The sequence below is a fragment of the Choloepus didactylus genome, assembly GCF_015220235.1.
Source record: "Choloepus didactylus isolate mChoDid1 chromosome 25 unlocalized genomic scaffold, mChoDid1.pri SUPER_25_unloc2, whole genome shotgun sequence".
Taxonomy (NCBI): Eukaryota; Metazoa; Chordata; class Mammalia; order Pilosa; family Megalonychidae; genus Choloepus; species Choloepus didactylus.
This window is the reverse complement of record NW_023637607.1, coordinates 3852659-3868063: the sequence shown is the minus strand read 5'-3', so window position 1 is coordinate 3868063 and position 15405 is coordinate 3852659. Positions and strand designations below refer to the sequence as shown.

Here is a 15405-nt window from a genome sequence, read left to right as displayed (position 1 = left end):
GGATTGAGAAAATCTACTTGCCCAAAAGGAGGAAGTGAAATGAAACAAAGTTTCAGTGGCTGAGAGATTTCAAATGGAGAGGAGAAGTCACTCTGGAGGGTATTCTTAGGTGTTATGTAGATAACCCTTTTGAGTTTTTAGTGTATGTATTAGAATAGCTAGAAGGAAATACTTGAAACTGTTGAACTGCAATCCAGTGGCCTCGATTCTTAGAGATGATTGTATGACTATGTAGTTTACATGGTGTGACTGTGTGATTTTGAAAACCTTGTGGCTCACATTCCCTTTATCCAGTGTGTGGACAGATGAGTAGAAAAATGGCGAAAAAAATTAAATGAAAAGTAGGGTGGGGTGGGGGGCATGGAATGCTTTGGGTGTTCTTTTTACTTTTATTTTTGTTCTTTTTTTGGGGGGGAGTAAGGGAAATGTTCAGAAATTGGGGTGATGAATGCACAACTATATGATGGTACTCTGAACAGTTGATTGTACACTGTGGATGATTGTATAGTATGTGAATATATCTCAATAAAATTGAATTAAAAAAAAGAACTTCATTCCTTTTTATGGCTAAATAATATCTCATTGTGTGTATATACTACATTTTGTTTACCCATTTATTGGTTGATGGACACTTGGGTAGCTTCCATCTTTTGGCAATTGTGAATAATGCTGCGATGACATCAGACTACAAATATCTGTTTGAATCCCTGCTTTCAATTCTTCTGGGTATATACCTAGAAGTGGGTTTACCAGGTCATATGGCAATTCTATACTTTCTGAGGAACTGCCAAACTATTCCACAGCAGCTGTATCATTTTACATTCCTGCCAGCAGTAAATGAGTTTTCCTATTTCTCCACATCCTCTTGAATACTTGTAATTTTCCATTAAATAAAATAGTAACCATTCCTGTGGGCTTAAAATGGTATCTAATGATTTTGATTTGCACTTGCCTAATAGCTAATGATGTTGAACATGTTTTCTTCTGCTCTTTGGCCTTTTGTATATCTTTTTTGGAGAAATGTCTGTTCAAGTCTTTTGCACACTTTTTTCCCCATGTTATTAAATTTATTCTAAAACATTTTTATATCTGCAAAAATATTCACATTATGTAAATAAACCATAATTGTTTTACTACCCCCTACTTTCAGATATTTAGACTGATTTCAATCAATTTATACCGTATAGTACAATAATGAATATTATTATAACTATATGTATTTGACTGTATTCATAATTAATTTTTTATACTTTTTTGTTGTGAAATATAGATACAGAAAGGTGTTAACTCTCAAAGTGTGATTTAACAAGTAGCTATATAGGTAATTCCAAAGAATGTTATGGGTTACAGTTCCACAGTTTCAGTTATTTCCTTATTGTGAAATATAACATGTATACAGAAAGGTGATAACTTTCGAAGTACAATTTAACAAGTAGCTGTAGAGCAGATTTCAAAGAAGGTTATAGGTTACTGTTCCACCGTTCCAGTTATTTCCTTCTAGCTATTCTAACACCATAACATCTAAAAAATTTATATACTGATTCAGTATTTGTAATCCTTTGTCAAATCCTATCTTATCTGTTGCTACCCCTTCCTCATGTTTAGTCACTTTCTTGATCTTCAGGACTATATAAGGATTGACCACCCTAACTTGTTCTTATTGAAATGGGGTGTCCACATTATGGGGAAGGGGACTGCATCTGGTTGTTGTTCTTAAAGAGGCCTCTGGGTTTGGGGACTTATCTGGCAAAGGAACACTCTGGAGGATTTAAGTTTCTGAAAAATAAACTTAGTAGGTGAAACTTTTATAGAGTCTCAGATAGGGACCTAGGTGTTTCAGGACTACTGTTAGTTAAGGCTTGGCATACTGTGCAAGTTTGGATTTATTATGGCCCCCAAAAGGCCATTATCTTTGATGCAGTCTTGTGTCATCAGACGTATTAGTGTTGATTAGATTGTAATTCTTTGTGTCTTTCCAAGGAGATGTGACCTATCCAACTGTAGGTGATAACTCTGATTAGATAATTTCCATGAAGTTATGGCCCTGCCCATTCAGTGTGGGCCTTGATTAGTTTACTAGAGTGCTATATAAACTGCGACAGAAGGAGCAAGCTGCTACAGCCAAGAGGGACACTTTGAAGAATGCGAGGAGCTGCAAGAGGAACTGCAGTTTACAGACCCATTTTGGAGATGGCCTTTGAAAGCAGACTTATGCTCCGGAGAAGCTAAGAGAGGACAAATGCCCCAATAGCAACTGTTAGTGACATTTTGGAGAGAAGCTGAAGCCTAGAGAGGAACGTCCTGGGAGAAAGCCATTTTGAAACCAGAACTCTAGAGCAGACGCCAGCCATGTGCCTTCCCAGTTAACAGAGATTTTCTGGACACCATTGGCTATCCTCCAGTTAAGGATCCCGATTGCTGATGCGTTTACCTTGGACACTTTATGGCCTTAAGACTGTAACTGTGTAACCAAATAAACCTCCTTTTATAAAAGCCAATCTATTTCTGGTGTTTGCATTCCAGCAGCATTAGCAAACTAGAACACACACTATAACCATTTGGGATATCTAGCTGGGGCTTGCATAAGAGTAACCTCCAGGATAGCCTCTGGACTCTATTTGAAATTTCTAAGCTACTGTAACCTTATTTTGTTAACTTTTTCCCCACTTTGGTCAAGAAGACATTCTCAATCCCTTGATGCCAGGGCCAGACTCATTCCAAGGAGTCATGTCCCACATTGCCAGGGAGATTCACTCCCCTGGGAGTCACGTCCCATGAAGGTGAGAGGTTAATGAATTTATTTGCAGAGTTGGGCTTAGAGAGAGAAAGGACACATCTGAACAACAAAAGAGGCTCTCTGGAGGTATCTTCTAGGCATAATTATAGATAGGCTTAGCCTCCCTTTTATAGATAAAAAGTTTCACAGAGCAAGCCTCAAGATCAAGGGCTTGACTTAGTAAGGGGTTACTAATTTCACATAACATATATTCTGCCCAAGATAAGCAATCAGTATCTCACATTATTTACATTTTGTTGTGCAACCATCACCACTCTCAATTTTAAACAATTATCATAACACAAAATACCCTGAAGGTCTTCTCAGCCCCTAATTATTCATCCTTAGTATTAGTGTAGTGCTGGTAAGGTATTCCTATTTAAATATAGTCTGTAATACACAATGGGTAGCTTTTCCCGTATACCACTCTGTTGTTAACTCTTTATACTAGTGTCATACCTTAGAAGTATGTCATGCAAACACTTATTTATATTTGTAGTGCTAATCTGTGGGATGCATGCCTTTCAACAAGCACTTTCGATCATGTTCACTTTCAATGTGGCACTGATACTTATAGTTACATTAACAAACCATCCTCACCCATGTCCATTCCCATAGCTTTAAGTTCACCCTTATTAACATGTCTGTGCGTATCAGGTTATTGTTCCCCCTTCACTAGCTCTGTCTATCTCTAGATTCCCCATACTCTACATTATAAGAAACTGTTATTACATTGTGCAGGGAGTTCATAGTAGTGGTAACATACAATATTTCTCTTTTTGTACCTGGTTTATTTCGCTCAGCATTATGTCTTCAAGGTTCATCCATGTTGTCATATGTTTCACGAGATCGTTCCTTCTTACTGCCGCGTAGTATTCCATCGTGTGTATATACCACATTTTATTTATCCACTCATCTGTTGAAGGACATTTGGGTTGTTTCCATCTCTTGGCAATTGTGAATAATGTTGCTATGAACATTGGTGTGCAAATGTCTGTTAGTGTCACTGCTTTCAGATCTTCTGGGTATATACCGAGAAGTGAAATTGCTGGATCATAGGGTAAACAGCGGTTGTACCATTATGCATTCTCACCAGCAATGAATAAGAGTTCGAATTTCTCCACATCCTCTCCAGCATTTGTAGTTTCCTGTTTGTTTAATGGCAGCCACTCTAATTCATGTGAGATGGTATCTCATTGTGGTCTTGATTTGCATCTCCCTAATAGCTAGTGAAACTGAACATTTTTTTTACATGCTTTTTAGCCATTTGTATTTCCTCTTCAGAAAAATATCTTTTCATATCTTCTGCCCATTTTATAATTGGGCATAATTTTTTTTTGAAAGAAATTTTTTTTTTTTTACTTCATACACAGATGAAGGGATGAAAAGGTAAGTTTCTTTTGTAGGTCTATAATTCAAACAGGCTTTGGAAAGCTCCTATATTTCCAACCTGAGTCCTGAAATTTCCTGGCCCTGAAGGAACTAAAACTGTATTAGCTGCTAATTTATGACCTCATTTCAAGAATCTGGAATTCAGAAATATGCAATTTGTTTATGGGTGGATGTGGGGCATAGTGAATGAAATATTGCTTTAGAAGGACACAAACTTATGTCTAAGAACTTAAAAAACCTAAAGGACATTTTGCTACCCTGCTCCCTAAAAGACAGAAAGAAAGCTTATCAGAAACTTTTAGTAGGGGTGTCATCAACCTTATCTTCCTCTGATCCCAGGGGAAAAAATATGAATTCTAAGAATCAAAGCACTTCAAGAATATCTTAATATCTAACCAACTATTTTTCTTACCATGTAGAATGGATCTTAATTTGTCCCTTGTCTTCAGCGGAAGAGGCTGTGAGGTTTTGTAAGCCTGAACCAATGGTTCATTGTGCAGGAGTAGGGTGACAGGAGACCCAGAGAACCCTATTATAATTTTACCACTAATGGAGGGAACTTCTGGGATTAGGAAAAAGTGAGCACAGGGATGGGAACCCTGGCAGCTTTTGCAAAGAAAAGCTAAAGTGACAGAAGCTATTTTAATGGAAACTGCAGCAGTCACTGTCTTTCCCACCCCCTAAGCTATTCTGTCACTCCTTTTATTCCTAAATTGGAGCAATGATTTCAGCCTCAAGTATGAGATAATCATGAAAAAGGCAAAGTCAGATCTCAGTGGCTTAGGACATCCCATAGTAGATTAACCTTGACAACTGGACATTTCCTGGAGTCTTGGGAGTACCTAAAGGGTTAAAGCAAGTGAAGAAGCACAAGAAAATACAGCACAAGAAAATACAGAGCTGTTACTACAAGCTAGAAGGCATAAAAGTCTTGGAGGCAATCTGTTTTCCCCTCTTTCCTCACATTATTTACACAAGGGACTCCAAAATCTTTCCTGCTGCAGTAGTTAATAGTACTATTTTAATAGTCTTTCATAAACTGTTACAAAGATAACTACTGCTTAAAAAGTACAATTAGTTTTTAAAAAGCCCTATTATAAATTGTAACAAATGTTTCACACCAATGCAAGGTATTGGTGGTGGGATGCTAAATGAGAAACCTGTATTTTATGCATGATTGTTCTGTAAACCCACAATTTCTTTATTAAAAAAGAAAAACAAACAACTTTCCTGTTAAGCAACTATTTGAATTTCCCTGAAGTTTTATGATCTCTAATGGAGAGGGACTGCCAAGTCATAAAATCACTGGTGGAATGGGGAGTTATTGGAAGTCCTTTCCAATAAGCAGCATCGAGGTAAGCGTGCCAGTTTAATACAGGTTTACTGAGCACCCTGCCATGTGCAAGACGCTCTGATGGAGCCCAAGTGCTTGGCAGCTATGCTTCAAAGAAGAGTGGTGCATGGTTTACTACGTGACATGTAGCAGGGAGAGCGTAGTTGCAACCAGTAACTTGAAAGTAATTCACCTCATTACAGCTTGAAAATGTAGCACTTTGGGTTTCAGATGATTGCACTTCTTCTTAGTCCCAAGCTGGTGCTGTCAGAAGCAAAGACATAGTCGATGGAGTCATGAGACAGACCCCACACCTGAGACTGGTTCAAGTTAAATGTTTTAGTCACCAGCCGGTACACTTGAGAAAGGTATGTTGCAAAAACACTCTTATCAGAACAGATCACAGAAATATGAGCAGTGCTGACCCAGAATCCAAAATGATGACAGTCATAAGATGGAACTGCGTGATTTTTGACATTTGAAGTCAAACAGAATTCCAGTGGTATCCTGTGTTGCTTCACAAAGTTCACCAGATTCAGGGATCCTCCCTCAGAGGAATTAGGAAACGTCCCATGCCCAATTCTGTCAGGAAGCAGATCCAGTGGTATTTGTGTTTCTTTCTTTTTTATGATTTGGAATCTCTAAAAGATGCTATGCCATCTTCAGATCGGATCTTTTAGCTTCTAAAAAAGATTCCAAGAAGTCTTTTGCATGTCCTACAGTGGGGTCTCCACTGAGGTCAAGGCCAAGAAGTGAATCCTCAGTAGAAAGGAAGAATTCTTCAGCAAGTTTAACAGTCTCCTTGGCTACCTAAGGGCCACCTCTCCTAGCAGTTGCTACCAAATACCTAACATCAATGTCTACGTTTTCTCATTTGACCTTTTTTCTACCCTCAAGTATAATTTCTACATAAGTCTTTTTAGTAGTATTTTCCTCTCTGGGCATGTTCCTTAGCTCCAGGTACTTGACACCATCATCTGCAAATTCTTTCATAACATCTTTTGTAATCATTAGAATATCTTCAGGGCTAGTAGTAAGCTGATGAATAATTTGAAATACCTGGAAACATTCTTCTAAAGTTCTCTTTTTTTTCCCCTATCACTCGACAGCCATCTGATTGTGGCTTTTGAGACCTGGCTTCTTGGCTATTAATTTCTTCATGGTATTAGAACTAATGGACTCATTCAAGTGGGCATGAAGTCCCACTTTTGGTAATTCCAAGTAAAAGTTTACATCCATGGTCGTTGCTGTTCTCCTGCCTCCATCATGATTCTAGTAGAGAAAAGGTTCCTTTTTCATTCTTATTCTTGGTATGAACTATTATTGCAGTCAGTAAGATCTGTGGTCCTGAATTTCCTTCAGATTGCTTTACTTCCACATGTTTTATTAGAGTTAACTGTGTATGTCACTCTGGACTCAGCTTCAAAAAAGAGCGGTTCTCAGATGGGGTCCTCTCTCTCTCTAACTAAGCCAACTTGGCTGGTGAACTCACTGCCCTCCCCCACTACGTAGAACCAGACTCCCAGGGGTGTAAATCACCTTGGCAACGCAGGATATGACTGCCGGGGATGAATCTGGACCTGACATTGTGGGATTGAGAACATCTTCTTGACCAAAAGGGGGATGCAAAATGAAACAAATTAAAGTTTCAGTGGCTGAGAGATTCTAAATGGAGTCGAGAGGTCACTCTGGCGGACATTCTTATGCACTATATAGATAACCCTTTTTAGATTTGAATGTATTGGAATAGCTAGAAGTACGTACTTGAAGCGGTCAAACTGCAACCCAGTAGCCTTGGCTCTTGAAGACGACCGTATAACAATGTAGTATACAATGGGTGACAGTGTGATTATGAAAACCTTGTGGATCATACTCCCTTTATCCAGTGCATGGATGGATGAGTAGAAAAATGGGGACAAAAACTAAATGACAAATAGGGTGGGATGGGGGGATGATTTGAGTGTTCTTTTTTTACTTTTATTTTCTATCCTTATTTTTACCCTCTCTGGTGTAAGGAAAATGTTCCAAAATAGATTGGGGTGATGAATGCACAACTATATGATGGTACCACGAAAAGTTGATTGTAACACCATGGATGATTATATGTTATGTGAATATATGCCAATTAAACTGAATTAAAAAAAAAATCAGTTGGCCATAAATGCAAGGTTTGATTTCTGAACTCTCAGTTCAATTATGTTTGTCTATATATCTGTCCTTGTGCCAGTACCATGCTGTTTTGATTACTGTGGTTTTGTAATAAGTTTTAAGATCAGGATGTGTGAGTCCTCCAACTTCCTTCTTCTCTTTCAAGACAATGTAGGCTATTTGGGGTCCCTTACCCTTCCACGTATATTTGATGATTGGCTTTTCCATTTCTGCAAAGAAGGTTGTTGGAATTTTGATTGAGATTACATTGGATCTGTAAATAGCTTTGGGTAGAATTGACATCCTTAACAATAGTTAGTCTTCCAATCCATGAACATGGAATGACTTTCTATATATTTAAGTCTTCTTTGATTTCTTTTAACAATATTTTGTAGTTTTCTGCATACAAGTACTTTATATCCTTGGTCAGATTTATATCTTGATATTTGCTTCTTTTAGTTGCTATTACAAATGGAATTTTTTTCTTGATTTCTTCTTCTGATTATTAATTACTAGTGTATGGAAACCCTACTGATTTTTGGATGTTGATCTTGTACCCCACCACTTTGATGAATTCATTTATCAGTTCCAGAAGCTTTGTTGTGGATTTTTAGGACTTTTTGTATATAGGTTCATGTCATCTGCAAATAGGGAAAGTTTTACTTTTTCCTTTCCAGTTTGGATGCCTTTTATTTATTTTTCTTGACTAATTGCTCTGGCTAGAGCTTCCACTACAATGTTGAATAAAAATGGTGAAAATGGGCAATCTTTCCTTGTTCCTGATCTTAGAGGGAAAGTTTTCAGTGTTTCAACATTGAGTATGATGTTAGCTGTGGATTTTTCATCTATGTCATCATCATATTGAGAAGTTTCCTTCTATTCCTAGTTTTCTAAGTGTTTTTATCAAGAAGGGGTGCTGGATTTTGTCAAATGCTTTTTCTGCATCAATTGATAAAATCATGTGTTTTTTCCCTTCATTCTGCTAATGTGGTATGTTGCATTAATTGATTTTCTTATGTTGAACCACCCTTGCATACCAAGGATAAATCCCATTTGACCTGGTGTATAATTCTTTTAACGTCCATTTGATTTGGTTTGCTTGTATTTTGTTGAGAATTTTTGCATCTATAGTCATAAGAGAAATTGGTCTGTAAATTTCTTTTCTTTTGGTATCTTTATTTGGCGTCCATACGAGGGTGATGTTGGTCTCCTAGCATGTATTAGGCAGTGTGCCCTCCTCTTCAATGTTTTAGAAGAGTTTGAACAGAATTGGTGTTAATTCTTCTTGGAATGTTTGGTAAAATTCTCCATGAAGCCATTTGGTCCTGGGCTTTTCTTTGTTGAGAGGTTTTTGCTAATGGATTCAATCTCCTTACCAGTTATTGGTTTGTTGAGATTTTCCGTTTCTTGTTGAGTCAGTGTAGGTAGTTTTGGGGTTTCTAGGTATTCATCCATTTTAATCTAGGTTATCTAATTTGTTGGCATACAGTTATTCATAGTATCCTCTTATAGTCCTTTTTATTTTACTGGGGTTTGTAGTAATGTCCCCTTTTCATTTCTATGTTGTTTATTTGTGTCCTCTCTCTTTTTTCTTCATCAATCTAAATAAAAGTTTGCCAATTTGATGGATCTTTTCAAAGACCCAACTTTTGGTTCTTTTGATTCTCTCTATTGCTTTTTTGTTCTATATTTCATTCATCTCTGCTCTTTATTTCCTTCAATTTGCTCTTCTTTTCCTAATTCTTCCAGTTTTAAGTTTAGGTCTCTGATTTGAAATACTTCTCCTTTTTTAATTTTAGCATTTAGAACTATAATTTTCCCTCTCAGCACTGCCTTTGATGCATCCCATAAGTTTAGTTATGTCGTATTTTCATTTTCATTCACCTCAAGATATTTCTTAATTTTCTTTGTGATATTCTCTTTAATCCATTGGTTGTATAAGAGTACATTGTTTAATTTTCACATATTTGTGAATTTTCCATGTCTCCCTATGTTATTTATTTCTAGATTCATTTCATTGCAGTTAGCAAAAATATATTGTATGATTTCAATATTTTAAAAATTTACTGAGACCTGTTTTGTGAGCTAAGATATAGTCCATCCTGGAGAATGGTCCATGTGCACTCAAAAAGAAAATGTATTCTGTTGTATTTGGGTAAAGTTGTTCTATATATGTCTGTCAAAGCATGGACTTTTTAAAAATGCATTTTTATTGTGAACTTTAACATATATACATAACAGTGATAACTTTCAAAGTACGATTTAACAAGTATTTAAAGAGCAAATTTCAAAGAAGTTCATGAGTCACAGTTCCACAACTTCAGTCATTTCCATTATTGTAAAATAAAACATACATACAGAAAGGTGTTAACTTTCAATGTACAGCTCAACAAGCACTTATATAGGTAATTTCAAAAACTGTTATGGTTGCAGTTCCACAGTTTCAGTTCTTTCCTTATTGTGAAATATTAGGTATATACAGAAAGGTGAAGACTTTTAAAGCACACTTCAATGAGTAGTTGAAATTTCAAAGGATGTTACAGGTTAGAGTTCTACCATGTCATTTACCTCCTTCCAGCTATTCCAATACCCCAGCATCTAAAATTATATATATTTTTATATAAAGTTTCAGTATTCATAGACATTTGTTGAATCTTATCTTGTTTGTTGCGACCCCTTCCTCTCGCTTAATCTTTCTCCATCTTCAGGGGTGTCTAGGCAGTGAGCATCCTAACTTGTTCATATTGAAAGGGGATGTCGATATTATGGGGAAGGCAGCTGCATCTGACTGTTGTTCTTAAAGAGGCTGTTGCCTCTGGGTTTTAGGACTTGTCTGGCATAGGAACACTCTGGTGGATTTAAGTTCCTGAAAGATTAAACTTAGTGAATGAATCTTTTATACAGTGTCAGGTAGGGACCTAGGTATTTGGGGACTACTTTTGGTAAGGGCGTGGCATACTGTGGCCATTTGGAATATCTAGCTGGAGCTTGCATAAGAGAAACCTCTAAAACAGCCGAAAGTTTCACTAACCTTACAATTCCCAAGACAGACCTTCTTTATCTTTATCTAAATCAGCAATAAAAATATTGGACAGGAAGGACAAGAACGGAGCTCTGTGGTGTACCACTAGAGACTGCATTCTAGGAGAACATCAATCTTTTTAGTTATGGTCATAATCCATCACACAGTCCCAGCCTTCCATCATATTACTCCTTTCCTTCCGCAATGATTCATGTAAGGATAACGAGCACTTACCGTCTGCAGGGCACCATGCCAGGTACTTTTGAATGTCTCACCTCCTTCGATCTACACCGTAGCTACATAAAGCCAGTATTTGTTTTCTCTCATGTGGAAACTGAGAGAGGAAAATACTTATCTTCAATTTCTCAGCTTGGATATGGAGAAGCTGGAATTGAGGTTAAGAACTTTGGACTCCAAATTCAGTGCTCGGGGTGGATCTGAGACCATTTCAAATGCCCTTGACTGTGATCTAGTCACAAATTTCCCACATTTCCCAAAATCACAATTCCTCTGGCAGCCATCTATTTTTTTTTCCTTGATAATCAGAAATATCCCAATATGGCAGAAGCAGAACAGAAGATGATGCATCTCCTTGTCCTTTTGTGTGTGTGTGTGGAAGAAAAACTTTAATTGCTGCTGCAAAGAACATCTGTATGAGATGAGTAGAAAAATGGGGACAGAGAGTAGATGAATGGTGGGGGGAAGGAGGGGTGTGGGATGTTTTGGGTGTTCTTTTTTACTTTTTATTTTTTGAAGTAATGAAAATGTTAAAAAATTCTTGGTGGTGGGTGCACAACTATCTGGTGGTACTGTGAATAACTTGCACACTTTAGATGACTGTATGGTGTGTCAATATATTTCCATAAAATTGCATTAAAAACATCTGTCTGAAGTAGAAAGTGGTTTCAGTAACATTTGTAAAGAATCCATTCTAGAAACTAGAGGTAACATGATGTAAAATTCAGGCAGCAATTTAGTAGAATAGTCACAGATGTTTAGGCTGAGGCCAACGCCTAATGAGAACAAAAACCTTGTCTGTGAGGAATTTTGGATGACACCTGGAGAAATATTATACTATCATAAACCAAATTGAATTGTTTTCACAAGTGTGGTAAAGTTTCATACAGTAAAAGGTTTTTTTTTACATGCACTTCAATTTCACAGGAAGAATGGCATACCTAAACACAGAAGAGAGTATTTATGCAAGATATCTAATTCCTTGATATAATAATGCATACAAGAATTCAAAGTGATTACATTAGGATTACAACTAGGGTGTCCTGCAACTATAAGGTGGTGGTTATGGAAAGTATGGCTTCTGGTACCAATATCTAGAAAGTAGTCACCACGTTCTTCTACATGTTGTTCTCTTTTGTTTTTTCTTCATTTTTCTTAATCAACTCTGCTGTTGTTGCTGATTCTTATAAAAGCTGGTAAAAACAAAGTTGTAATCATTGAACATAGCACTCTGACACTGAAAACGTTTAAAACCTTTAGTTTTCTGGGGTAAAGAAAGCACTGGCGACCTTTAGAACTCTGATTTACAAACAAGGGGGTCACGAATTTTTCTGGCTTGAAGACTTCTACAACTTCCCTGATCAGGTCGTCATAGGAGGTCTGACTTCAGTTTGTTTCAAAGCTAACATAAGAAAATTCTGGTTTGGGAGTGATGAGACTAGTCCAATAAGTTCCATCCAATTTCATGCCATTCATCAAATACACACAAGGATTGAACAGTGTGGCATCAATGACAGAACCTGGTATCAGGTCTCAGATTCCACTCTCATGAGTGACATCCTTTGCAGTAACACCATCTTTCGTGTAGAGCTGGTCCACAACTGCTGGTTCAAGCTCACTCATCAGAATTTCCAGGGTTTGATCTGGCTGACTGATTACACGACTCTGGGAAATCCAGAATATACAAGTACCAACAGTCAGAGTTCATCTGTCCTACGCAGTATGCAGCTCCACTTGGGAAAATTGCATTAAGAAACTCTATCTCTTCCTGGAAATTCTGGCGTGGGTAACCTTGGTGAGAATACTTCATGAATTCTTATGAGAATAAAAGAAGCTTTGAATTAAGTCAAACCCACTGTAATCCCTAGCAAGCTTCAGCAAGGGAACCAGTGCTCTCGGTAAGAGGGTGGTACCATGTCTTCAAAATGAAACATTTCTTGGAGATAAACATCCTACTCCCACTGAGTACATAAGCTTCCACTTGTCAGTTTTTGTCACACTTATGATTGAACATTGCACAGCCTTCAAAAGTATGTCCCTCTCAGATCTTGCAATGGTGTGAAGATCCCCAGATCCTCGGTTTGTATTGGGCTGCTGCTGGGAGAACCAAACCTCCAACAGCTTCTTGGTCCCTTCAAAAAAATGTGCAGCTTCCATCACTGTGAGACTAGTGAACAATCAGCAACCACAGAGAATCGCATAAATTAAATCTTTTCTCTCACCACTGTGGATTGTTGCAGCGTATTACTAAAGTTCAGGTTCTTTTTTTTTTTTTTTTTGCTATAATTTTATATTAAATTTTTTAAAAAAAGAATTGATAAAATTTTGCCAGCTTTATAAGCAAAAGTTAAGTTGTGAGTCTGTTGGGAATAAGAGGCAGATACAGTTTAGTCTCTTGTAGTTCACTGCTTCCCTGTTATAGAGTAGAGCAAGCACTAGCTAATGTCACCGACCATACAGTGTAAGCTGCTTGTCATTTATTATTGGGGAGTTTGGGCTTTAATCCAGCCTCTGAATGTTACCAGCTGTGTGACTTTGAGTGTCTGAACTTACCCCTCTGTGCATCAGTTTCCTCATCTGAAAAAAGGGGTCATACTAGCAAAACTCCGTGGAGTCGGCACATATAAAACGCCTGGCATGTTGGAAGCACTCAAATGTAAGTTTCTTAAAAAACAAATCATTATTACTACTCATGACAAAGCTAAAATCTCATTCTCTCCTTGGTGTTAGCAGTTTTCAAAACTGCTTGGGGTCTGGGATTTTTTATGCCATTCTTATAGATTTGTGCCATGTTGTGGCATTCATCTGTGCTTATATGCTCTTATTTTGACCTTTCATGAATGACTTTTCAGATTGGAATTGTGTAGCCGCCGAGCTTGTATGTTAGAAAAGATGCTTGCTCACGGTTAACCCTAGAAAGTAATTATTTAAAATGAGACGTTTGGAACCAGGAATAAGACAAAGAAATTCGGTTTTAAAACTCTTTTTATTCTAAAACGGATATAGCAGCAAGCAGCAACTACATAAAATTTAGAAAAAGGAGAAAAGCACAAAAAACCACCTATAATTCTACCACGTCCACATAATTACTATTAGAGTTTTGGTGTGTTTTCCACTACCCCTTTTTCATAAGTATCTTGTTCTCTCTCTCTTTTAAAACCATAGTTTCAGTCATGCTTTCTTTAAAATCTCCCCCCCCCCACACTTAACTTTGTAGCACATTATTGTCTATAACCACCATTTAAAATTGCTCTGTGATGTTTTATCAAGTGATTATTCTGCAATTTACCTAATCCATCCCTGACTGTTGCCCTGAGTTACCAGTTTTTCCAAGACAAGATTTTTATCACAGCCTCATAGTTAAATGACAAAGTTCACGAGATCAGGGAACTTGTCTGGTCTGTGTTGTGTCCCTGCTGTTCACTTGGTATGTAGTAGGTGCTAAATAAATTTCAGTTGCATGAATGAAAAGTTTGGATTATTTTCCTCCATCTGATTCCTAGGGGCAGAATAGCTCTATCTAAGATCAGATACTTTTATTGGACTTAATGTTTTCTTTTTCCAAATTGGTAGTGGTGGTGGTGGTGGTGGTGGTGTCAACTGTGAACGCAGATTCAAGAGGACACTAGCGTTGCCTTCTCTTGACTAGATGTTCATTTCACTAGCTGGTCTGTAGTGGTATGCCACAGGGCTCTCCCTTGGCCCTCCTGCAGGCAAAATTTAGTCACCTCTCATCTTGTCCTGCTGTTTTATTTTTATTTTTATGTTTTTTATTAAATTCAGTTTTATTGAAATACATTCACACACCATACAATCATCCATGGTATACAATCAACTGTCCACAGTATGATAACATAGTTATACATTCATCACCACAATCTATCTCTGAACATTTTCCTTACGTCAGAAAGAACCAGAACAAGAATAAAAAATAAAAGTGAAAAAAGAACACTCAAATCATGCCCCCCATCCCACCCCATTTGTCCTTTAGTTTTTATCCCCATTTTTCTACTCATCCATACACTAGATAAAGGGGGTGTGATCCACAAGGTCTTCACAATCACACTGTCACCTCTTGTAATCTACATTATTATATAATTGTCTTCAGGAGTCCAGACTGCTGGGTTGGAGTTTGGTGGTTTCAGGTATTTACTTCCAGCTATTCCAATACATTAAAACCTAAGACATGTTATCTATACAGTGCATAAGAATGTCCACCAGAGTGACCTCTCGACTCCATTTGAAATCTCTCAGCCACTGAAACTATTTCGTCTCATTTTGCATCCCCCTTTTGGTCAAGAAGATACTCTCAGTCCCACGATGCCGGGTCCACATTCATCCCCGGGAGTGATATTCTGCATTACCAGGGAGATTTACAACCCTGGGAGTCGGGTCCCACGTAGGGGGGAGGGCACCTGCTGTTTTATTTTGTTCACAGCACCCCTCATTATCTGCCATTATGTTTATCTTTTTTTTTTTTTTTTTTTTTTTTTTTTT

General features: G+C 37.5%; 2 pseudogenes; both read right to left on the bottom strand.

Moving 5' to 3' along the window:
• Positions 1 to 5690: 5690 nt before the first annotated feature.
• On the bottom strand, positions 5691 to 6769 carry LOC119525546 (annotated as a pseudogene).
• Positions 6770 to 12067: 5298 nt separating this feature from the next.
• On the bottom strand, positions 12068 to 13065 carry LOC119525678 (annotated as a pseudogene).
• Positions 13066 to 15405: the final 2340 nt, after the last annotated feature.